The sequence below is a fragment of the Macrobrachium nipponense genome, chromosome 17 (assembly GCF_015104395.2).
Source record: "Macrobrachium nipponense isolate FS-2020 chromosome 17, ASM1510439v2, whole genome shotgun sequence".
NCBI lineage: Eukaryota > Metazoa > Arthropoda > Malacostraca > Decapoda > Palaemonidae > Macrobrachium > Macrobrachium nipponense.
Window position 1 is genome coordinate 5,231,669 of NC_087210.1, and position 25,521 is coordinate 5,257,189.

Genomic DNA, 25,521 nt, shown 5'->3' on the forward strand with positions numbered 1-25,521 from the left:
AATTGAAAGAATATTGTACAAAATCAATTCTGTGAATTCTGCCATTATTTTTAATAAAAATAATAATAATAATAATAATAATAATAATAATAATAATAATAATAAACTCCTTCATTCTTTCAGTAAATGTGCCATCGTATCGGCCTCCCTGCTCTTATCGTTTTCAACACTTGACCTATTCTGCCTCTGAAAGTCAGGTCCGCTATCGGAGGTCACTTGTGAAAAATTACAAAAGAAATAAACGTGGTTAAAGCGGTTAAAACAATAAGAAAACAGTTAACTTGTCTACTTTGATTAAACTGGTGTTTATTAGTTTGGTTTTCGTTCTTCCATCTTATTCATTGCGGTTCCATCACATTGTGTTCGTGGATACTGGTCGAAAAACTGGTTCTCAAAAAATAAATAAAAGTTCTTGATTAATGTTATCACTGATAAAAACTCTTGACATGAATTGAGACGCGTTCAGTCGCCCCTGTTCTTGCTTTTGTTCTCTCTCTCTCTCTCTCTCTCTCTCTCTCTCTCTCTTCTCTCTCTCTCTCTCTCTGTCCAATCACTTTATACATTCCAAACTTCCGCTAAAAGTGCAAATCTCTTGCCAATATTTTTTTTCGGTACTACCTTATATGATATGTGACAAGCAGGTATAATTATATATATATCATATATAATTATATGTATGTATATATATATATATATATATATATATATATATATATATATATACTATATATATATATATATATTATATATATATAATGTATGTATACATTGATACGTATGAATACATAAGGGTCCTTCTGTTCAGATTGCAAGACGTTTTGGTACAACATCAACATGAAGAATCTGCTTTTGGAAGCTTCAAGTTCTGTGTGGTATCATAACAAATTAAAGACCCTATTATTTCCCAGGTGCCAGCGTTTCATGATGAATGAATATCAGGTGAAGTCGGGTTGCAGGGAAGTCGAGAGAGAGAGAGAGAGAGAGAGAGAGCTTCTTTTCTGTGTGTGTGTGTGTGTGCGTGTATAATCGCTGGTGGCGAACTAAACTAACACAGGGCCACCTGATGCACCTTTTCGGCAGCTTTTGTTGCCCTCCTCTCTCTTCCACCTGCTTCATGGGGCTATGCGTTGACCCCTCGAACTTACACACACACACAAACACACACACTCACACACTAATTTTTGCCGACTAACATCTGCTGCTGTTATTGAGTCAGCTTCAACTTGAACTACTTTGACAGTGCTCTGAACATTGACAAATATTGTTTCAAATTGAATTTTTGGTTCTGCAAGTTTCATGGAACGATTTCCTTTCCTCCTTTATTTTTTATTTACTGTTTTATGGTAAAATAAATGAAGATTGTAATATTTATTTTTGATGAAGCTAGAACTTCATTGACGTTGGTGAGAACGTCCACAAATATAAGTTCGGGGTTGTTGGAGTTGTCGTGAAAATTAATTTTGGTTCTGGAAGCATCTTGACTGACGCGATTTCGTCTTCATCTTTTCGATGTGTATTTTTATCGATATAAACACTGAATTAGTCATTCATTTATTAGTATTTTATCATTAATTTATTTAGTTTTTTTGATGCGTGAGATCTCTCTTTCATTGTATTTCACTTTACCTCTTACTTCTTCCTAATGCAACATCATAATATTCTTTGGAAGCTTGAATTTCCATATGAGTAGGGGTCGTCTTAATAATTATAATAATGACATATATATTATATATATATATATATATCTATATGTATATATACATACATATATATATATATATATTATATATATATATATATACATATATAATCTATATATATATATATATATATATATATATATATACAGGCATCTTATTCGACTGGGTGGTTTTCATTGTGTGGGTTCCGGGTTGCATCCTGCCTCCTTAGGAGTCCATCACTTCTATGTGCGCTGTTTCTAGGAGTACACGCTTCTGCATGAGTCCTGGAGCTACTTCAGTATCTATCCTTTTCCTGATTCCTTTTCAGGGATCTTAAAATCTTGCCTAGTGTCCCTATGATTATGGATACTATTTCCACTGGCATATCCCATATCCTTCATATTCCTCTCTCCTTTTTTTTTTCGTATCTTGCTGACGCCGCCGATCGCCCTTCGATGAGAAATTGCAAGAATGCAGTACTGTTACGGCTTAGTTCGTCTATAATTTATAAACTCTTTATGATAAAGTGTGTATTATACACGAACTTTTGATATTTTTATTATTGTGGACCTCTTAGAACAAAATCATAATAATAATAATAATATCTGTAATAATAATAATAATAATAATATTAATAATAATAATAATTGCTGTTAAGAGTCTGCCCTTGTCCTGTTGTGGAGTGAGGTCACCGGATTTAGCAATTCTTGAGTCACGTTGGTATAGGCTGTCAGTTTCCCGGGAGTGACTCGCGTTATTCAGGGGTATTTCCCATCTCTCTCTCTCTCTCTCTCTCTCTCTCTCTCTCTCTCTCTCTCTCTCTGCAGCGGGTCTAGCTCACAATTGAACGACCGGCGTTCGATTCTCTTAACCGGATGAGGACGGTCGAATTTGGACGTATCCGAAAAATCAGGCATACCTCTGTCGAACTGAGCAGTGAAATATGTACTACGCAGGCATTAAGTCGACTGTTGTGGGTTACAGTTAGGGTAAAAGAGAGAGAGAGAGAGAATTAGAAAGTAGCTGTTTTTCAAAGAGAGAGAGAGAGAGAGAGAGAGAGAGAGAGAGAGAGAGAGAGAGAGAGAGAGAGAATATAAAAGTAGCCGTTTATCAAAGAGAGAGAAATACGCAGGCGAAGGGAATAAAGAATTGCAGACAAGCTTCATGGTCGGAAGAGAGGAGAGAGAGAGAGGACGAGAGAGAGAGAGAGAGAGAGAGAGAGAGAGAGCAAAGCGGAAAGGACACTGTATTATTCAAAACTTATGACTTACTGACAGCTCAAGCGTTGGTAAGCTAGTACAGACTACTACTACTACTACTATACGGCTGAGAGGCACCTTAGAAGGTCACTCCTTTTTAAAGGGCGTGGCACTGACACTTCCCCCACCCCCACCCCCTCCCCCCTGGCTCTTTTAGGAGCAGTAGGCGAAGAAGGACGACCTCTTCCTCCTCCTCCTCAGTAGACTCGAGAGGGCAAAGGAAGGGAGCTTCTACTATACTCCCCAAAAGTAGAAGGATTTTTTTCCTCCCCGAAGCAAGCTGTTCCTGAAGGCGAGGGAGAGGTATGTGCTTTTGCCTTCTTTATGCGTCTGGTGCTCGTTGTTGCCCCATTAATTCATTATCTCCTTAACGCTGTGGTTCCATATTAAGCGTATGACATAGGAAGACTGGTATATTTAGAAAATTCATGGATAATATTATGTAATTCTGATGACGAAGGTGACCTTGTGATGTAGAGTGAACTTCATTCTTTATTCTTTTATCTCTTTGGAGTTCGACATTCAAATGTCGATGATTTAATGTTCGTTTTGGCCGCTTAAGTCACAACTACTCAAGGAGCAGCGAGAATTGATGGTTCGTCGCGAAAAACAGCCACGTTTAATTTTGCGCTTGTGTCAAGATCGTTAGTAAGCGCAGTTTAAAAACAAAGTTATGAGTAGATATAAAAATGTCACACACACACACATATATATATATACATTCGGGAGTTCGAATCTCCATGGTGGCGAATAGTCTATCACTTTTGAGATTCCCTTTTGGTATTTTAGAGAATAAATAAAAAAAAGGTCATTGAATGTGACAATAATTCATACACATAATATATTATATGTTTATATAATTATATATATTATATATATTATAATATATATATATGTATAGCACGATATTATAATATAATAATATATATATACATATATATATATATATATACACACACAACATTATGCAAACGTATAGTGACTGCATCGTTATAGTGAGTCGATTTCGAGGATGAAACAGAGGAGGAGGAGTGACTCGGTGGATGGGTGTGTGACATTTAGAAAATGCTTGTTCCAAGAGCAAAGTTTCTGATTCGGTTGCTTTTGGAAGTTGCCTTTCATGCTCGCTTTCGTTTGGTACCGAGACCTTCCCTGGAAAAACGGGACGCCATATCTTAAAAACTAACCATAGAATCTTCTTGAAGAAAAAAATAACCTTAAACTCTCCTAACTCTAATCTAACCTAACCTAGGGACATGGCAAAAAAAGAAAAAAAAAACCGGAGACGGTGCAATACTATAGTAGATTCACATCAACCGTGCAATTGATGTCTAGGCCCGTCCCTTACGACGCCCCTGATTGGCTGTTGATAAGCCTGTCACTGGGCTGGAAACTCAGTTTCTCTCGAGGGTTGAAATGGGCAGGATCTATGTTCCACCTCTACTCTGGAGATGTGGAACATACATCCTGCCTATGTGAACCCTCCAGAGATACCGAGAGTTTCCATCCCTGTGATTGGCTTATCAACAGCCAATCAGGAGCGTCGTAAGGGACTGGCCTAGACATCATATGCACGGTTGACGTGAATCTACCATGGTATACATCTCGGGAATTCGCCACGGGGAAATATGTTATGTTTACATCTGTATTGCAATGGTTAGTGTAAAGCATTATTGCATACCGGGAAATTCTGTGTGATTATTTTTGTTTTGTAATGTTAATAAATATTGAATTACTGGAAATATCTTTTTATGCTTTTGTTTGTTAAGTGGTTTTTAACAATATCTTTTATGCTTGTATTTGTTTTGTAATGCGAAGCAATATTGCATAAAGGGAATATTTCTCCTATACTTGTACCGTACTTGTATCGTAATGGAATAGGGTTAAGCATTGTCAATTGGTATAGTTGATATTCTTGTTCTCAACTTCATCAGTTTTTCCTCTTTATTATTATTATTATTATTATTATTATTATTATTATTATTATTATTATTATTATTATTATTATTATTATCACTAAGATCTTTAAGAGACAGTTCAAGTATAAGTTTTGCTCTTACTCAGATACTGGCGGAACTTGTTGCGGACTATAAGTTACTTTCAGGTTACGAAATAACTTGAGCTGTCATCTTGAAGTTCGGGAATTTGTTATAGAAGATCTATACATTTTAGGCTTTTATATATAGATATTAACATACGTGCACATTTATGTGTGTATATATGTGCGTGTGCGCACGTTTGTATACTTATATATTTGCTAGATACTTAATATTATTATTTTACGTGGTACATTCGTCCAACCTTTACATCGGTGTCGGCAGCACACGCCATCCATTATGTAGAGGTGACCTTACAGACTAACCTTTCCTTCAGAATCTTTTGGTATACTTCCAGGTCCATTCCTTCCTCCTCCTCCTCCTCCTCCTCCTTCCCGGCACCCCGTGGAAGTTGACCAGGGTCAATAGTAGTAGTGGCTGTTAGTTCACATTCAGATGGATTATTAATGCAGACGTCGTCGATATGTGAGGAGTATGGCTCGTGCCACATTGAGCTTACCGGTTATCGATGCCGACCAACTTCTTACCTAACCTTTCAACTTGTGCAGCCAGACATATATCTTCCTCCTCCTCCTCCTCCTCCTCCTCCTCCTCCTCCCTCCTCCTCCTCCTCCCACCCCCACCTCTTCCCATACCCCGGTTTTTGGCTTGGAACGAGCGCACTACGAGGACTTTCGACTTATTGGTGTGACTGGTGGTGGTGTGTTCATGACTGGTAGCTGTGTTAAAGGAGTTCTCAGTGTGTGTGTGTATGTGTATATATATTATTATTAATAATATATATATATTTATATAATACAATAAACGAATACGTAAAAGTATTGTTTATTGTAACTGGAACCAACCCGAAACAAATGGGACGTGAGGAATATGTAAACAAAGACAACTGCCACGACGCCAGGGAGAAACGACGGAGTTTTTGCAAGGCCTTCCGACTTCTTGTTCTTTACACAGATCTCCGTCGCTTCTCTTTGCTTTGTAGAATATATCGTTATAAATGTACACACATACATGTACATAGCTTTAATAGGTATATTACCCTCCACTACTGCTCTTTCTTTGTTCAAAACGCGATGACTTCACGCTTATGATGGTCGCATTTTTCATTTCAAAGCACTTCAGGTTAAAAAAAAAAAGAGGATAAAGCAATAAACCCTCACATCTCTCTCTCAGCCTTTGAAACGTCATTAGAGCGGCTAATTAATATAATATGCAGTGTAAACTGTTTTATTGCCGAGAGTGCTAACGCCAACAGAAGCGAAAGAGAACTTTTGCACGCATCCAGAAATAGGTTTGTATGTACATTGCTTACTCCCTCCCTTTTACGTCCAATGTTGTTTGTTGTAGGTGTGATCTTTCTATTATATATATATATATATATATATATATATATATATACTATATATATATATATATATACTAGTATATTTGTGCGTGTGTGTGTGTAGATATATATATTTATTTATTTATAGACGTGTTTATGCATATGTACGTAATATATATATATAATATATATATATATATATATATATAATATATTATATATCTATATATATATAGAGAGAGAGAGAAGAGAGAGAGAGAAGAGAGCGAGACGAGAGTAGAGAGAGAGAGAGAGAGAGAGGCGCTGACATTTGGTTTCGTTTATGAGTTATGTCCCGATGCTGATGATACTGATAAAATGATATAGACGATAAACTGGTGATGAAATGAAATGAAGATAAGGCTTCACAGTGTCATATTGTATATGAAAAACAAACGAAGATAAAATTCCGTATTTCCTTATTTGACGTGAAAAATACAACATCAGAATAGAACAGGGCTGAACTCATTTTGAACTCACTGTTTTTTCATTTGACAATTTATATCCAGAATTCGAGATAAGACTTGATCGCATTCCTGTGACCCCGGGATTTTATATCCCCGGAAGGAACAGTGAAGTGGAACAAAGCGTGATCCGACCTCCAGCTTACTCGGGCTACGTGCAAAATTTCCCCCTTACGCATAAGTTGTAAACATTATATTCCTAGCTTTTAACGTAAGTTAAAACGTGCTAAAGAGATTAAAAATAAATTTTGCGTTATATGGGCGGAATTTTTTTTGGGGGAAAAAATAATTGTTCTGTATTGTTTAGCATACACATTATGTATTTTTTACATTTTCACTCTAATAAATAATCATAAATATCCTATCCTAAAATTCCTGTATCTTTAACTTAACGCAAAACACCTTTTTCAGACCTTTTCAGGCTCTTCCATAAAACTTTCCTATCCCCACAACAACAACAACAACAACAACAACAAAGTCATTTGTAGGCTTACTCCCCGAGTAAGCGAGGATAAGTTATTTTAACGTTGAATGACTCTGTAGCCCACCAAAGGGATAACGCCACGTTCTCAATTAATTTGTAATGACATCGAGAATAATCTGTGTATGGAGAATCTACCTGCATTGTCTGAGGGCGTGGTTGAGTTCCTGTTGAGTCCTCCTGTTTACGTTTGGGACGAAGGGTAATAGTCGGAGAGAGACCGGGAAATAGGTTGGAATTTTAAGAGAGAGAGAGAGAGAGAAGAGAGAATTTGGCAGGCAATTGCCCATTCGTCTGTGACGATCACATATGTTCGTCGATGAAGTCTTATTAATAAAGAGGGTTATTGATACAATTATCTTTCTGTAACTCGCTTTCTTCCTTCTTCCCTTTTTTCCTCTACTGTAGATTTAGCTCTCTTGTCGTGGCATCATCATCATCATCATCACCTGAGGCCCTAGGTCACACCCTCGTCGTCCGTCGAAGGGCGTGGCTGCCTATACGGGAAAACAAGGTCAAACTTAGAATCCGTCCTCGAGGTCTCTCTACTACTGTTATTGAAGGATTCGTTTCCCCCCTTCCTGGTCTTAGCAGAATTTTCTCCTTCCTTTCATCTGCCAGATTCTCGTTCTTTTCAGATTCTCGTTCCTTTCATCTGCCAGATTCCCGTCCTTTTTAGGTTCTCGTTTCTTTCATTTGCCAGATTCTCGTTCTTTTCAGATTCTCGTTCCTTTCATCTGCCAGATTCTCGTTCTTTTCAGATTCTCGTTCCTTTCAGATTCTCGTTCCTTTCATCTGCCAGATTACTTCATTCTTGTTCTTTTCGTCGAGTGTATTTATTGATTATCTGATTATTAACCGGTTTTTTTTGGCTCTGGTTTTCACCGTTTTCCATAGTTGGGATCAGCGAGGTGTGTGGGACTTGCTTTCGATGTAGTGGTATTGTATGAGTGTTCCGGTAATAATAATAATAATAATAATAATAATAATAATAATAATAATAATAATAATAATAATAATAATAATAATAATAATAATAATAATTCAAATATCAGTAATGTTTTATAGGTGTCAAGTGGTTTCTTAGGCGTGTTCCACATTAATAATAATAATAATAATAATAATAATAATAATAATAATAATAATAATAATAATAATGGTTCAGAAACTTCATGTTTTTTCATAAGTTTCATTAAAATTATGTACTTTTTTGTTCCAATATGAAGTAGCGCTTAACGGGGTACATTTGCAGCTGTCAATCCCTGCAAAGATTCTATATTTGCTGCTGTCAATCCCTGCAAAGATCCTGTATTTGCTGCTGTCAATCCCTACAAAGATTCCATATTTGCAGCTCACAATCCCTGCAAAGATTCTATATTTGCAGCTGTCAATCCCTGCAAAGATTCCACATTTTCCGTGACTTGCTATTCGAGAAGCAGATGTGAAATGAATTGGATGTGCAAGGCGACCAATGAATTCATTACAAATTAAAAATTATCATTCCCCTTGAGCTTCGTGTAAAACCTGAGTCATGCTCTCTTATGAATCATGATAATTGTCTTTAACCCAGTTCAGCCTCAGAGACCCTCTTATCTCAAATGATTTCTTTTTAGTTAGTATTAGAAAGGTATATCAGGAATAGACTCATTTCGTAGTTGTTCCGTATGCATCCGGGATAAGTAATAATTTCTCCCGTATTTTGGCGAATTCAGTCGTATGTCCCGTATATTTCCGGGAAAACTTATGCTGTTTAATTACGTAACTAGTAATGATTTATCCCGTAGTTTACTTAATTCATCCATTTGTCTGGTATATAACATGGGTAAATTATCCAATATAATTACATACCCAGTGGTGATTTATCCCGTATGTTAGCGAATTCAAACATTTTTAGGGATAAATTATCCAATATAACTACATGCCCAGTGATAATTTTTCCCTTATTTTACAGAATTCAGTCATTTTCAGGGAATATATATATTTCGTAATCAATGACGCATTATTCTGTAGATTTACGTAATAACTGAATATTGACGCCGTGTGTGAAGGAAGAGACTATAGGAGAGTCATAACCGTCATTTATATGATCGTGACCTTTGCGCGTATCGCAGTGTTCGGGTGATGTGATGGCGACCTTTAGCAGGTCTGATTCAATTTTATCGCGGGACGTATCGCTAATTTGACGGCTGTGGGGTGTTGGTGGCGGGGACGGGGGTTGAGGTGGGGTGGGGGTAGAAGAAAAGGGAAGGGGGGGGGGTCCGGGACTACCGAACCGAAACACTCTCGTCAGCGTATTGAGAGGGGAGTTCTTCTGAAGGTGGAAATGGAGTAATTCGATTAAGCTTCTCGGGAGTGAGTGTGAGTTTGCGTCGAATTTCGACTTTCTTTCTTCTTCTTCTTCTTCTTCTTCTTCTTCTTCTTCTTCTTGTTCTCCTCCCAAGTTCTTTAGTTAGGCCTGGGCCTTGTCATCGGCGCCTAACCACCCCCCACCCCCACCAATTCTAGGAGAGAGAGAGAGAGAGAGATGAGATGAGAGAGAGAGAGAGAGAGAGAATGTTACGTTTTTCGTCATAGTAATAGTTGTGTAGCATTTGTAAATGGGAAATATTCATGGCCTTAGTTTGAGAGAGAGAGAGAGAGAGAGAGAGAGAGAGAGAGGGTGAGAAGGGTAGGAGGTTTGACAGGAGCAAGGGGTGGGGGTTGGGGCGTTAGAGACGCCAGCACGTTATGCCCTTTACTCACCGAACAGATGGATTTTATCATTTCAGAAGCAAGTGATAATTTTATCTATGTTGCAGATTATGTGTGTGAGTGAATGTCTGGCTGTCTGTCGGTTGACCTCCTCACTCTCGAAGAGCGGAGTATACGTCAGTTAAGATGTGCTTCTGCACTGTTAGAGTGTTAATTCCTGACGGATTCCGGGACTAGTGAGTGTAATTATCCTTTGTGTCACAGTTTTATTTTTCAAAAAAATCTTAGCAAGCAAGCAAGGAAGTTAGCGAGTGTTAGCGTTTTACCACAAGACACGACCAGCCCTATGAGAGTCTTAAGTCAGCCTAGTGGTCTGGTTAAACTACTTTTATATAATAATAATAATAATAATAATAATAATAAAATAATAATAATAATAATAATTACTTCAAGGACGACAGCACTTCATCTGCAGTGTCGTGTTGCAATCTTTGCTTGCTCTCTGACGCTGCGTTTAAACTGATTTTCAATATGCAAAAGTGTCATTTTGCATTTGTGCTTGCTTGATTGGTAAGTGATTGGAATCAGCCGTTAATATTGTTGTTTGTCCATCGAATAGAGAAACAGGGCAAGGGAAGGCACTTGGGATCGTAGATGCCACAGACAGAGAGAGAGAGAGAGAGAGAGAGAGAGAGAGAGAGAGAGAGAGAGAGAGAGAGAGAGAGAGATTTTCATGTGTTTTGTCATTGCGAGTGTGTAAATGATATAGCAGTATTTCTGAATGAAAAATATTTATAAAGTTAGCTTCAGATGCACAGCAAGTGAATTCTCTCTCATCTGCGCTTTACTTTGATGAATATATAACAAAAATATACCCTCTTTTTTTATATATAAATTTGTTCAGTTAATTGATTTTAATTTTTTGTTTGTTTGTTCCTGTGTCATGTACGTTCTTGTCATTGAGTTTACGGATGTACTAAAATATGATATGAAATATATAATATACACATATATATACATATAATTTTATAATCGCGGCACTGACGACTCTTTGGATTAATTTAAACGAATTTTATGTCGTTTGAAGGCGATGCTCAATGGAGCAGCTAGAACCGATGACTGTAGTAGATCTTCTCCGAGCGGAGATCTTCACGTATTGCGGACGGGGCTGTGTGTGTATAGCCCGTGGTAGGGTTTTATATATATCTACTATAGGTCCCAGGCCTCTTGCCCTATCGGCCCTCTCTCTCTCTCTCTCTCTCTCGGTCTCTCTCTCGTTTGCCTCTCGCTCTCTCTTTGTCTCATCTTTTATCTCTCTCTCTCTCTCTCTCTTTTCAGTCAGTCAGTTTTTCCTTCTAATTTCGTATGTGTTTTTCTTGGGAAATCTGTTAGTTTGTTGATTAATTCTCTCTCTATCTCTCTCTCTCGTCAGTTTTCCCTTTCGATTATGTTTGTGTATTGGGAAATCTGTTACTCCTTGTAATCTTGTATATGTTTCTCTCTCTCTCTCTCTCTCTCTCTCTCTCTCTCGAATGACCCCGGCATCCGTGTAGGAGAGAGAGAGAGAGAGAGAGAGAGAGAGAGAGAGAGAGAGAAGCGAGGGACGTGAGTTTTACCCGTTAGAAGAAGAAGAAGAAGAAGAAGAAAAGAGACCTTAGGTTGTCACGTGACTCATTCGGGCGGGAGAAGGAAGACCTCATAGTATAGATGCCTCTCCGCCGTTGGAGATTCGCGTGTTCTTGACTAACTTAGGATTGAGGGAGGGGGAGAGGGGTTTGGTGTGAGGGGAAGAGGGCGACTAGGTTGAGGGGAGGGGCAGGGAGAATGAAGAGGGGGGGGGGTCCGCCGAAAACGCTTAATATTATGTAATTGCTGGGTTGTCTATCTCTCTGTCTCACATGTCCTCATGTCTTCTTGTTCGTCATCTCAAGTGCCTTGTGTTTTGGGGGAAGAAGTCTCTCTCTCCCAAGCGCTTGTTGCCCTTAAGTCGTGTTTACGGTATTGAAAGGAAAGGAGTAGTCGCGCTTGTGATAGCAGGTCCCTTGAAGGAAACTCTCTCTCTCTCTCTCTCTCTCTCTCTCTCTCTCAAGAAATAGCGTTTGTGAAAAATCCTTTTGGCGGAAGAAATAGCGTTTAGTGAAAACAAATCATTTTGATGGAAACTATCTCTTTCTCTCTATCTATCTCTCTCTCTCTCTAAGTAGCTCTTATGACAACTAATCGTTTTGATGGAAAATATCTCTCATCCTTTTGATGGGAACTCTCTCTCTCTCTCTCTCTCTCTCTCTCTCTCTCTCTCTCTCTCTCTCTCTCTCTCTCTTCGTTTTCAGCAAAAATGATAGAATAATTAGAAGTTTTTTTCTTTACCTACACAGAATGCAATTTTAAACTCCCATCCAAAACCAGTACCGTGGAAGACAATTTCCTGAAAGACACACAAGACAAGACAAGACTGACGAAGACCCTGAAATCGCCTCGCGGTGGAAGACTGACACACAAAGGGGACGAGTGAAAGACTCTCTAGTGGGAGTTTGAATGTCTCGAGGTCTACCGGCAAAGCGTAAAGTTCATCTGTCATACACGGCGTCACGCCAGGAGGAGGAGAGGAGGAGGAGGAGGAGGAGTGAAGAGAGGGTTGAGGTAGAGGCTGAGGAATGAGGTTGAGGTTTGAGGGCTTTCTGGTGGGAGAGGAGTAAGGGAAAAAGAGAGATGAGATGGTAGGCTCAGTGGATGAAGCAACTTCGTATATATAAGTCATCTCTCTCAATGTTGCCTTAAGACTCTCTCTCTCTCTCTCTCTCTCTCTCTGGGCCTTCCACTGAAATGGAATGTCAGTTTTTTCTGTTTGTTCATCAAACTGCTCAGTGCTTCAATTACAAGTTATCTAAAGACATTCAGCACCTGTGCTCCCAATATCTCTCTCTCTCTCTCTCTCTCTCTCTCTCTCTCTCTCTCTCTCTCTCTGTTGAAAATGCTCTTAAAATTTGCTTTTGGCATCGATTTTATGGTGCTGGTAAACCTTGTCTGTTTGATGGTTTTTTTGTTTTACGTACATGCGTATAATATATAATATATATATATATATATATATAATATATATATATATAGATATATATATATATATATATATCCACATACATATATACATTTCTTTCACTCACACGATTCTTTTTATTAAGCAAAGATTTTCTCGAAGAGTGGTCTCTGGAGACTTTTTTTTGTCTAATGTAATGTTGCTAAACTGTTTATTCCTGTATAAGACCCCGGGCTGAAATAAAGGATATTATTATTATTATTATTATTATTATTATTTATTATTATTATTATTATTATTATTATTATATTAGAATAGAATCAACAAGCGTCTTTTACCCTTTTTCATTGTAATGATGAAGTAGAAGACCCATTTTCTGATACGCCACTTACCCAAATTCTCAGAATCCAAGCACAAAAGAAGAAGAAGAAGAGGAAGAGGGAAGGGAGAGAAGGTAATTGCAGAGAGAAAGAGAACGCGTCAAGGCTCTGGAATGTTACATTTCATTAAATAAATGAATGTCTCTCTCTCTTTCTCTCTCTCTCTCTGCTGGTCACTGTCCGGCGTAGCTTCCGGTGCGTTTTCTGAGAGAGAGAGAGAGAGAGAGAGAGAGAGAGAGAGAGAGAGAGAGAGACGTCATAGAGTAACATTGAGAGACAAATAGAGAGAGACTTCTTTGCGTAACATTAAGAGAGAGACACACTGAGAGACAGAGACAGAGAGAAAGAGAGAGAGACGTCATAGCGTAACATTGAGAGAGAGAGAGAGAGAGAACATTGAGAGACAGAGAGAGAGAGACAGAGTAACATTGAGAGAGACAGAGAGAGACGTCGTAGCGTAACATTGAGAGAGAGAGAGAGAGAGCGTCAGCAAGGAATTAGGGGGTCCTTTGCTTAAGGGGCCAGTGACCGTCCAAAGTCTCAAGCCGCAAGTGACCGCAGTTTAGACCCACACCGCTTCCATCCACCCCCTCCCTCCTCACCCCCAACACCCCTTATTTGCCCACATCCCCACCCCTTTTTTCTCCCACACTCCAACACTAAAAACGCCCCCAAACCCCCCCCCCCGCCTCTTTCTCTCTCAAACCGTACGAGAGAAATTCAGTGGGGCTTTCTCTGAAAATCTTGTAAGTTATCTCTCTCTCCAGCTTTATCTACTTTATCAGTCTATATTTATCTATCGATATACACCTATGTATGTATGTATATGTACTATATAGCATATGTGTGTATGCATATGTATATATTATATATATTTATATTTATGTAACGCGTATTATTTCTTCAGTATTGTGACATGAGTGTCTTGGGGAGCTGTACATATTCTCTCTCTCTCTCTCTCTCTCTCTCATCTCTCTCTCCTCTCTCTCTCTCTCTCTATGTATGTATGTATGTATGTGCGCAATATATAATATATATAATATATATCTATATATATATATATATATAATATATATATATATATATATATAGGTATCAGCATGTAACATTTCATTTTAATTGTGACAAAAGTGTCTCGACTTTAAATATCCGCTCTCTCTCTCTCTCTCTCTCAATCTCTCTCTCTCTCTCTCTCTCTCTCTCTCTCTCTCTCTCTCTGCAGAAATGTTCATCTTTCGCTTCCCTGAGTACTTCAGTGTTACATATGAATTGTTTTGAAACGTTGAAGTTATTCTTATTTGCTTTCTGTTTTTCACGACATTTTTGTGAATTTGAGGAAACGCCTCGTTAGTTTTTATTGTTGGGCTGTTTGTGTCAATTTACGCAAGATACAACCCCGCTTGTATTTTCACGCCACAATTGTGCGAGCGATCTTGTAGCAGCAATGTTGAATCTATATTATTATTATTATTAATAGCAAAGGGGGCAATGTTGAAATCTGTTTATTATTATTTATTATTAATTATTATATTATTATTTAAAATTATTATTATTATTTATTTATTTATACAACACATTTCTCATATTTTCACTCTACCACAATTGTGCTAGCGATCTTTATTTGTAAGGGCATTGTTGAATCTTGTATTATTATTATTATTATTATTATTATAGTTATTCTTATTATTATTATTATTATTTTAATTATACAACCACATCTTCATATTTTTCACTCTACAAATTGTTTTGCGAGCAGATCATTGTAAGGAGGGCAATTGGTGAATCTGTATTATTATTATTAATAGTTATTATTATTATTATTATTATTATTATTATTATTATTGATGAAGAAATCTACAAATATGTAAGTGTAAATTTACATTAAAATTATATACAAAACTATATTTTGAATATATATTTGCGCTTACACCATTGGGGAGTTCTTGACAGGTTTACTAACATGCGATTATTATTATTATTATTATTTCACGCCTTAGTCAAGACTTCTAACTGGCAATGTAATATCGTCAGCTGGGCTTCAGTAATGAGATGTATGTTACAAGCTGCTGTACAGATATACCATAGTTATGTGATCGTTATCCGCACTACGTCATTTCATTTTACTAAGGAATTGTGCTTTGTATAAAATAATAATTTAATTTTTTTCTTTTTATACCTCGGTCTCGTAATGGACTGAACAAATGGCTTCCAATGGACTTTTCTTTGCTTGGTCTTTTTATTTTTTAGCCTTACCCCCTTTTCGTTGGGTTGTGAATGCCCCCTCTTTCTACCCCCCATCCATTAGGTTTGAGGTGACCCCCTCCCCCCTACCTCCGACCTCCTCCTCCTCCTCCTCCTCCTCCTCCTCCTCCTCCTCCTCCTCCTCCTCCCCACAGGAGATAACTACTTTTAGTAGTTTACTTCCCAGCTGCGGTTTCGTCGGAAACTCACCTGTGTAGAAAGGCGGCCTCCATGTGACCGGATTTGACAAGCTGAACCCATTGGTCCATTGTGGCTCATGTATGGGGAGCCTGTATCTTATTTGCGAAGGAAATATAAGTAGACTTGTTGATAGATAACTGACGGAAATCATTAGTTTTTGAAAGATTACAACTATAGATTTATATCCTCTTATCTCATTTTCTCTACACAAATCTCTCTCTTCGCCTATTTCTTATCCATATAAACTTCAGAAGTCGCCCACTGCTTTTGTGTTCTTGGATTCAAATTTTCATCTTTTGAGAGAGGTGAGTTTGCTGTATTCTTTTCGCTCTTCATTTTCTTATTTCTTGATCAGTCGATTGCCCGTCCCGTCTACCTTTGTAGTATATACAAAAATGTCTTCGTTTTTCGTTCATAACTCTGTTATATATAGTATAATCTTAAATACCTATTCCAGCCCTTGCGTCTATAATGTAGCCTAAATATTATCAATAGCTTTAATGGCGCGTGCTACGCTGCGGGGAACCCGGCACTGCCCATCATGTCTTCCCTACCCGTGGCGTACAAACAGGTTTGCAGGAGGAGGGTGGATATGTTGTCATGTCTCCCCTACCATCCCGAGCCCATGCCTACCCCACTCGGGGCGGACAGACGCGAAAGATGTCTTCGGATTTTATTATTATAAATTAATAGATAGATGATAGTGATCAGTCCTTCGGTCGTGACGTCATCACCTTCTTTCCCCTCACGTAAACAGTGCTTTGTTTCATTGTCTTTGCATCGAGTGATTTATGTTGTTGCTGTTTTTGTACCCTTGACGTACCTGAGCCAATCTATATGCAGTGAGATCGTGTTTGCATTGAAACAGGCCACAATTAACGTTTTGTTCATGGCTTTGTGTTCTATGTAGGGCGGTCCTACATCACCCTATGCTACATAACAGGTGCCCTTGTTAACTGATAACTTATTAATGTTTTAGTACCAGTGCGAATGAGAAGTAACATTTTAACTTCCACGGTATCTTGTAGCGAAGTTCGTGAATGTTACTTATGAAAAGAATGACTCTTATACTTCTCCATTATCTTGTAACAAAGTTGGAGAGGTAATTGTGAAAAGAATTACTTTTTAACTTCTGCCACTTCTAGTAACAAGATCGTAACTGTCATTAGAGCAATGTGTTATTGATAACTTCTTAGTTGCATAGGGGAAAAAACCCAAATAGTAATAATAATAATCAAGAGAGAGAGAGAGAGAGAGAGAGAGAGAGAGAGAGAGAGAGAGAGAGAGAGAGTGAGTCGTTAATGACTTTGATGACTATGATATCATAGTTTATCTGTAAAATTTAAATAATAATAATAATAATGATAACTTCTACAATTTCTAGTAACAAGATCGTAACTGTCATTAGAGCAATGTGTTATTGGTAACTTCTTAGTTGCATAATGGAAAATAACCCAGATGATAATAATAATAATACTAATAATAATAATAATAATAATAATAATAATAATAATGATAATAAGAGGACAAACCTCTTCATTGGGGTATATGAGCATCTGACTACAGTGGGACACCAGATGAACACTGTGGCTGATTGGATAGTGTTTTGGGTGGTAGCTCACTGGTCAAAGGTTCAAAATCTTTAAAAAAAAAAAAAAGGGTTTCAAAGGTTCAAATCTTTTAAGGGAAAAGGTTTATCTTATCTCGAAGTGCCAGAAAAATGTGTCTGCTTACAGTTGATAGTATGATGATCAATTTTAGGTTTTATAGTTATAATAGTAAATTTTATTTTGTTTTAGTTTATTATAGTTGTAATGATAAATTTAGGTTTTTATTTACAATAAATTTTAGTTTTTATAATTATAATAATAAATGTTAGGCTTTATAGTTACAAGAATTAAATTTTAGGTTTTATAGTTATAATAGTAAATTTTAGGCTTTATAGTTATGATAATAAATTTAGGCTTTATAGTTATAATAATAAATTTTAGGTTTTATAATTATAATAATAAACTTAGGCTATAGTTATAATAATAAATTTGGGGCTATATAGTTATGATAATAAATTTTAGGCTATATAGTTATGATAACAGATTTTAGGTTTTATAGTTATAGTAATAGATTTTAGGTTTTGTAGTCATAATAATAAATTGATAAGTTTTATTAGTTATAATAATAAATCTAGGTTTTATAGTTATAAAAATAAATTTTAGGCTTTACAGTTATAATAACAGATTTTAGGTTTTATAGTTATGATAATACACTTTAGGTTTTGTAGTTTTAATAATAGATTTTAGGCTTGATTAGTTATAATAATCAATTTTAAGTTTTATTAGTTATACTAATCAATTTAGGTTGTGTAGTTATAACAATACATTTTAGGCTTTCTAGTGCCGCATGTAAGCTCAGAATGCAGACATCAATATGCATTTGGTGCCACTAAATGAACCTAGATGATCTCCTTTTGATTTCGAGGGGAAATAGCTGAGGCTTTGACCGCCCTGCAAATGAGAGAGAGAGAGAGACTGACAGACAGAGAGACAGGCAGACAGACAGACTCGCTGACCTACATAGACAAGCGGACACACACACACACACTCACAGACACTTCGTATTGCAGCAGTTATGTGACCTAGACAGGGAATGTTCAGTAGATAGCTAGTCTTTAATATCTCCACTTCTCTCTCCCCCCCCCCCCCCCGGCCCCAAATAAGCCTCCCTTTTCTCGTTCCTTCCAATTCTCTCTTCTCTCTCTCTCTCTCTCTCTCTCTCTCTCTCTCTTTCTGTATCATTTAAAGAGTTCTTTCATGCACCCCCTCCCCTCCGCCCTCGCTATCCCATCCACCCTTTTTTCCACTCGCCCGTTTTAAGAGAGAGACATAGAGAGAGAGAGCGAGCGGTCCTCACCAATGATATGAATGACTGGAGGGCCGGCCATTCATAATTCTGCCCCCACCCCCTCTTTTTTTTACTGGTCGTGAAAGTCGGACTTACTTTCATTTCGTCCATATTTTCGTCCGCGGGCAAACCATCGCGAATTGTCCAGGGTGCGACAGAAGTGTGGGTATCGAGCTCCTCCTTTTGTAGAGGCGGATACACGCCCACACACACAAAGGCGCCATCAACGGTTTGCTTTTTCCGATCCTTGACAGGCGTCTCCTTCGGGAAGAGGGCGTTGAGAATTCCAAGGGGACGTCGGTTGCTCGGTGGGTCGGTCGGTCACGACGGAAAATTACGATTTTTATATGTTTTTTTTCTTTCTTTTGACGGATTACTCTCCTTTAATTTTCTCGTGACCTTTTGTCATTAGTCATTGGGTTCACAGCTCCTTTGTTTTGCGATCATAATTCGCGCTGGCGCGTTAACTTTGCTGAAGGTTATACGTGGGCCTTGTTATTTTGAGAGTTCAGGCCAGCGGGAGACAAGTTCGGTTAAGTGTTTTCCTTGAAAAAAAATCCGTCTGTAATTCCCCACTTTTTTTTTCCACTAGCTAATAAAATTTATTTGTAGGTTTTGAATTTTATTCCTGTAATTGACCACTTGATTAAACGTTAGGTTAACACAGTTTTCAATTCCTATCAAATACAAAATTGAAACTATTTTCTGTCTTGAAGGTTAGAATTGTGATTATTCTGAAGACTCTACTCTCGATTTTTATTTCCAGTGATATTATTGGATGGAACATTTCTTTTAATATAAAGTCACGAACATTGTATTACAATGAAATACCTGATATTTCCTTGTTAAATGTTCTGTGATGATATTCGTATTATTCCAGGTAGCCAACTATTTTCTTGAATTGTATTAGCTGATGAATTTCCGATTCGTGTGAATTTACAGAATTTTTACCTAGAACCTATTTAGCCCTGTAAATACAGGGTGATCAAAAAGTCCCTGTGTACCGAATATGATACCACACTTGAGTGGCAGTATAAACTTAAATTAAGATCTGTTTTATTATTTTGCTGTTTGATCCTTAATAAAATATTAATCATTTACATTTTATTTTATTTCATATCTTCATTAAGGGTTATGCTGCCACTCAAGTGTATCATAAAACATTAGGTGCGCGGGGACTTCATGATCACCCTATACAGATTTAAAATTCAACCTGCAGTTGTCCAGCGCAAGCCAGCGTCATTCCCGGGTCCTTGGAAGCCGTGCTTGGTTGTGGCCGCAAAAATGGCTGTAAGTCGTAAGTTACCACCCTTGGGAATTCCTCCTCCAGCTGTCGTCGCCCTGGCCTCAGTGTTTGGCCTTAACCACCTGAATAGACGTCCCCATTCTGCTCAGTCTTCTGTACTGTGCGTTCCAATTTCGTCTACCTTGATAGCGTGTTTTGCTGCATTTTGCCAGGTCAATTATCTCTCTCTCTCTCTCTCTCTCTCTCCTCTCTCTCTCTCTCTCTCTCTCATTAAGTGGCTACTGACATCTTTTTTTGGAAAGTTTCAACGTCTGATTTTAGTTTAGGTTCTTATGCAATCGTACATACAAATGTTTTTGATACGAATGTCGATACAGGGCCTTAGATCGACATGCAAGAAATATGAAGTAATTCTGGTCTTCGATCTCAGAAGGCTTTGTAGTGAGAAGTGTATAGTAACATAGAGCGTAAAAGCGACCAGTAGATTATATATATATATATATATATATATATATATATATATATATATATATATATATATATATATATATATATATATATATATATATATAAAGTTAGTATTCTTTCTCATGTTGGTCTCGGGAACTGAAGCGCGCGGAAAGGTCTCCTCTGCTATAGTATGTTTTTTGGAGCCATGACTTACTTAGGTAGTATATAGTGGATACGAAGGCCAGTCTTTTTAGTGGTGGTCAACTGTCGTGTCACCCCTCCTTCCCTCCCTCTTGGTTACATAGTCATTAATTTTAGCCTTGCAACGACCGTCACCGTACGTTGATGCATAATAGGTACGGTGCGCGCACGGTGAAGGGAAAGACTATCCCCACGCATCTGATGGATTGATGGATTCATTTCCGTACGGGTTTTGCTCTGCTGTGCGTGCATTTGCTCTCTCTCTCTCTCTCTCTCTCTCTCTCTCTCTCTCTCTCTCTCTCTCTCTCTCTCTCTCTCATAGTATCCTCCTCGCTTATGCCAGCTTAGGCATTCTCTGTATAATCGCTATAAACCTAACTATTGGTCTTGTCGATGTTTTTCGATGCTTGTGAAATAATAATGTTGCATATTGAATGTTGCTCCGACAAGTCGTTGTGTGTGTGTGTGTTTTTTTTCTGAGACTTTTCCATAGATTACCTATTATTCTGGGAGTTAGAATCGATTTTTCATACTCGCGGTTCGTATATTTTTTTTTTCAGAGTACGATTGGGATAAAGTTTTGCTACATTAATCTAGTTTTTTTTAATCTGTTTTTCATTTCAGCCTGAAAGTTTTGGGTAGTAATTAATTTTGGGTCTAATTAATCACTTTACCTCCCCATTACATACTTTCTAATTCATCCCGTCATCACCCCAGTACATATTTTGTAATTAATCCCTTTACCTCCCCACTACATACTGTCTAATTAATCCGTTTACCTCCCTAGCACTATCTAATTAATCCCTTTACCTCCCGAGTACTGTCTAATTAATCTCTTCATCACCCCCAGTACATAACATTTTCTAAGTAATCCGTTCGGCAAGCCACTATATACTTGATTATTAGCCGATCTTTTAGGGGAAACCGAAATCCCATCTCTCTCTCTCTCTCTCTCTCTCTCTCTCTCTCTCTCTCTCTCTCTCTCTCTCTCTCTCTCTCTCTCCCAACGTGATTATTAGTCATCAAATGCACGATCGACATCGTCTCGTCAGCGCGAGATCTCCTGAAGAAATCGTACACCACCTTGAGGTCTTGATAGTGAATGGAATTGCATTAGCGACCGAGTGAGTGAATGACTCGGCCGAATGCATACACAGACGGTGTTAAGTAGTCCGTGAAATTCTTTCATTTTTCTTTCATTTTTCACCCAGCGCCAAGGTGAGGCGAGAAGGAAAAGTGTGATCGACGGTTGAAATGAGTATAACGGCGAGAATGTCGCGCACAGAAGAATGTGGTTATTGGCAACTGAGATCAGTGATATTGTGGTTATGAGTGCCAGTTTTGTCTGTTGTTGTTGTGGTGGTGGCACTGTTTGCAGTAAATAGTTGTAGTGGTTGTTAAGTGTTTATGTAATGAGTAACGGCGAGAATGTCGCTTATAGAAGAATGTGCTTGTTGGCAACTGGGATCAGTGTTGTTATCGTGGTTATGAGTGCCACTTTTGTCTGTTGTTGTTGTTGTTGCGGCACTGTTTGCAGTAACTGGTTGTAGTAGTTGTTGTTAAGTGTTTCTGTTATAAGTAACGGCGAGAATGTCGCGTATAGAAGAATGTTGTTGTTGGCAACTGGGATCAGTGATTTTATCGTTGGTTATGAGTGCCAGTTTTGTCTGTTGCTGTTGTTGTAGTTGTGGCACTGTTTGCTGTAACTGGTTGTAGTAGTTGTTTCTGTCATCACACATAATGACGCAACGGGGTATAGCTCATAGCCCACTGACCAATCTCTGTATCATAAGTTCACAAGAACAAGGTCAATTTTGATTAATCTCTGCAAGGTAAAATTTTGACTAATCTCTGCATCGTAAGTTCACAAGAACAAGGTAAAATTTAAAAAGTGTTGAAAGACTGAGTCCCGCCCTGACCCACGTACACTGTGAACTGTAAGCGTTGACTTATTTTACGCGTTTTTTTTTTCTTCAAATCTATTTTGATAAGAATAACCTCGCACGAGTCATCGCTGTCCGACCTTCGTTCGATTTCGAAACTTCCGCGGGAAGGTCTTCGCGCGGTGCGGGAGGAACAATGGCAGCAGTTTTAGTGATTGTTGCTCCGGACATTGTTAGTGCCACTCCAAAGTGCTCCGTTTAATCCCCGGTGATTTTATAAATTTTATACATATTTTCAAATTAGTTTTTACATCCAGTTTTCTAGCGTAATTTTGTGACGGAGGAGCGCTTGGAATATTACTTGCTGATATTATATATCTAATCAGTTACCAGTGTTTTCCCGTGCAATTCAGTGACCGACGAGCATCTGGAATATCCGGAATTCGCCTTACAGGGGGAAATCAGAAGGGGTGAGTCTTGATTGTAATGATTCCCGAAAGGGATTCCGGAGTCGCTGGACTCCTCCTCAAATCGCCAGACTTTAGGAATACGCCTTATATTTCTGTTTCAGTTCCCGTGACGTCATTAGTGATTATCATGCATTGAACGACTTTTTTTTTTATTTTTTTAGCGCATGAGACCATCGAGATGTTAATCATACAAGAAGTGAATATGCAATAGAATGACATGACAGTGAAATGACATGACAGTGGAATGACATGACTTTGGAATGACATGACAGTGAAATGACCCCTCAACATTTTATTCCCTTGGACGAATTGAAGACAAGACTCATCGCATGTCAGTTTTCAGGAGCGATTATGTTACCCATGTTTTTATTGTTAATACTGTTGTTACAATCGCATTTGCAATTGTATATATCAATGTTATTGTCATATTTCTACTGTGTTGTTTGTTCACAAGTTGTCGCCTTTCATGGTAAGGGCCTGATACAGTGTTGTTGTTGTTATTATTATTATATTTCTTTTGGTCTATCACTCTCATCCTAATCGTTGTAACTCTCTCTCTCTCTCTCTCTCTCTCTCTCTCTCTCTCTCTCTCTCTCTCTCTCTCTCTCACTGTGATATGAATGGGAATCCTGTCGCCTCGTGAACAACATTATTTCAAGCGACAATTTACGGTGGATCAAAGCTCGCCGCCATTATTTTACCGCCGTGATTATGCAATGACGATTTCACGGTGAACTCCTACATTTTTGTGGCATAGCGGTGGGCAGGATGGATGTCTCACCCTGGGATAGGGGAAGGTTGGGGTGGGGGGAGGTTGGATGGAATGGGTACTTGCTGCCAGAAGTGGTTGAAAGGGTGTTGGATGTTGCCAAAGGTGGGTGATGGAGAGAGAGTGAGAGAGAGAGAGAGAGATTTCACAAGAAAAACATGAAATTAAGGGGAATAACTGATGGAAGAGATAGAGAGAGAGTGAGAAAGAGAGAAAAAGAGAGAGAGAGAGAGAGAGGGGGGGGGATGCAAGAAAGTAACATATTTCCTAAGGAAGGCACACATAAAAGTTGGAAAGTAAAACTGACGAGAGAGAAGACATTCAAGAAAGTAACTGCTTCCCTGGAAAAGTACATATAGAATTAGATGGAAAAACTTACGAGAGAGAGAGAGAGTGAGGCTGGATGGCAACATTATAGTCTGTTGTTGTGGTACTCTCCACTGCCTGGTCTCTTGGGTGATTTAAGGGATTGGAAGGAAGTAAGTCGGCTTTAGAGGGTAAATTATGCTTTTAACATCGTTCCATGTTATCAAGAAAGGTTGTTTTTATTGTTATTTTTTTACTATGTTCCTCCTCATAGTTGAAATCCGTCGGTTCAAAGGAACACTTCCGTTTTATTCGGACGGAAATCGTCACCAGTTATTTCATCTAATTTTCCAAATGCTTTTCTTGGTAAATGTCTCTCTCTCTCTCTCTCTCTCTCTCTCTCTCTCTCTCTCTCTCTCTCTCTCTCTCTCTCTCTCTCTCAATTTTTCCATCCATTTTCGTATGTGCTTTTCTTGGAAAAAATTCTCTCTCTCTCTTTTTTTTGATCTCGTAGATTCGTGGCATTGCTTCTAGCTCTCAACTTGGATAACCAGTGTCCGATTCCTGCACCGCAAAAAGGAGACGAATTGAGTTGTGAGTCGACTATTGTGGGTCGTTCGAAGAAGACGAGGTATAAAATTGAGAATTACCTCGTGGAGGTGATTCGTACCCCACCTCTGTGAGGTAATTCTTTTTTGTGAGGTTCTGTTGCATTATCAGTTGTACTCTTACGTCTTGTCGGTCATCAAGACAAAAAAAAAAAAAATAAACCCGGGTCCTTGTACTCTTTAGAGACGAAGATGTATTGAGTAGACTTTTTGGCGCCGACACTCTCCTCCCCCCCTCTCTCTCTCTCTCTCTCTCTCTCTCTCTCTCTCTCTCTCTCTCTCTCTCTCGTAGCCAATTCTATCTCCGCTCTGTTGATGGAAAGTGATCTATTTCCATAAGATTATAAACCTCTGATCCTTTTCGAGTAAGGAATTAGTTATTACACATTTTCATAGTTACTCTGACTAGAGAGAGAGAGAGAGAGAGAGTTGGAGGTGACAGGGTCCCCGTCAATTATTGTTTGTTCCCATAAGAAGAATTTTTCTTTCTCTTCCCTTTCATGCTGAGCTCAGGTCAGCGACTCGCAAATCAGGTCACCGGAGGTCACTGACTCGGTACATTTGCCAGTTTGTACCGTCTCTTTTATATGTAGTATATTTTGTACCGTTCCTTTAATGTAACGAGACACGTATGATTATATATATATATATATATATATATATATATATATATATATATTTATAAATAAATATAAAATGCCCTTTACTTCAGCTCAGGGAATATGCAAAGTAGGTACGATGCAATACAATTTAAATACGCTAGGCATAAAGATAATAATAGTAACATCCTATATCCAAACAGTTGCTGATAATATGCATACATACATACATTGTATT

At 38.1% G+C, this 25,521-nt stretch overlaps 1 protein-coding gene across 8 annotated transcripts in view; it reads left to right on the forward strand.

The window, feature by feature from the left end:
* Window positions 1-25,521, forward strand: part of LOC135196137 (orphan steroid hormone receptor 2-like) — a 337,215-nt gene that overhangs the window by 234,405 nt on the left and 77,289 nt on the right. Inside the window, exon 1 of one of the 8 annotated variants that reach the window (XM_064222676.1) lies at window positions 10,123-10,233. The exons of the other annotated variants lie outside the window; for them this stretch is intronic. The gene's annotated coding sequence lies outside the window, so the exon portion shown is untranslated. Of the gene's footprint in view, window positions 1-10,122; window positions 10,234-25,521 lie in introns of those variants that run through there. 8 annotated transcript variants of the gene reach the window in all.